Genomic DNA, 1568 nt, shown 5'->3' on the forward strand with positions numbered 1-1568 from the left:
ATTTGATTGCAAAACATTGTATAGCAGGTTCGTAGGGATTTCAAAGACCTTTAATCTGGTGGAGATCTTTTTGTGGTGTGATAATCACAACCGGATATTTTTGGAAAAAATTTAAAATGCTGTTTTCTCAATTTGAAAAAAACGATAATTTCGCAAATTCATAAAATCTATTCTACTTTTTAAATTTTTGACCTCATATTCAGATTGTGTAGGTTATTTTACATGGCAAATGACTATAAAATTCACGACTTTCAACTATTTTGTTAAAAAATTGTTTCCCAGAATGCATATGGTTTTCTAAATTTTCAAATGCAACCCGCAAGTACTTAGAGTTATCATATTCGAATAAAATTTTGCACAGCTTATTTTTAGACCAAAACACATCTTTTTCCACCCGGCAAACCAAATTTTATTTTTAACGAACGGTCTAATGTACATACATACGTACATGTGTGCAGATAGATAAGCATTGCTTTCTTTGAGATGCTGAAATATTGCTAGCAACTTGCCCAGTTAGAAATGCTGAAGTACTAGCGCGCAAATGGCACAGAACAGAAGCCGTTAGTTACTGTTGTTGGCATGGCACGACGTTGTGGTCACCGCTGCTGCTGCCGTGGCTGATGATGATGATGATGAGGACGGCGACATACATTGCACGACGTGCCTTACAGTGTTCAAAAATAGCGCCCGGCTAAGGTAAATCAACTGTCGTAGCTAGGTGAGTAGAGATTCGTACTATTTACTACTTCTCGGTGGGACATAGTTCCAATCCCAGTTCTGCACAACATGCTAAATTTTAGAAAAAGAATATTTTTACAGCTGTAGCATTGAAAAGACTGCTCGTAAAAAACACATCCTTAACTTCCACCCGACCACTGCTGTAGATTCGCAGCTTCCTCATCCATTCCGTTTTATAATTTTGGGCGCAGGCAAAAGAGGTTCGAAGCAGTCAGGGCGAGACTTGAATGTATCGTGCAGTAAGGCACGCTTCTGGTAAAAGGCGACTATATCCCTAATGAGCCGAATTGCAGTATTGGGAATTAGAAGGATGACGCGAAGAATACCATCTGAAAGCCGAGCATCTTGGAAGAAAAGCTGAACTATACACTAGCAGTACGGCAAAACTGTAAACCTATATGATGGATGAACTTCAGTATTACATAAACTGCAGGTGGTATCCACACAAGTGAAAATCCAAATTCATGGACTCAGGAGGCCCCAACGATCATACTAAAACCCACCGTGTAACCGAGGGAACGCATGCTGAAAGAGAAGGTAACGGAGTTGGCTATTCACTCTTCTTCAGAGTCGAAGCCGAGCCCACTACTTGAGCCTAGAAGCAATTTTCGGCAAGCGACCGCCGGCCTATCTACATTTTCCAAGAAGAGGAGGAAAGGAGGTGGGAGCAGGTGGCGAAATGCAGACAAAACCTTCCACGTGTCTGCACTGTAGTATTTTCGTATTCACTTTCAATCTGATTTAAATCAATATTTTCAACGAATAAATCTAAGCAGATTGTTAGAGGTTTGCCGTTTTATCCACTTCAAGGCAGTAGGGACATAAGGGGG

This window comes from Rhagoletis pomonella, unplaced genomic scaffold (genome assembly GCF_013731165.1).
Source record: "Rhagoletis pomonella isolate Grant_MI unplaced genomic scaffold, Rhpom_1.0 Rhpom_scaffold_00001, whole genome shotgun sequence".
Classification (NCBI taxonomy): domain Eukaryota; kingdom Metazoa; phylum Arthropoda; class Insecta; order Diptera; family Tephritidae; genus Rhagoletis; species Rhagoletis pomonella.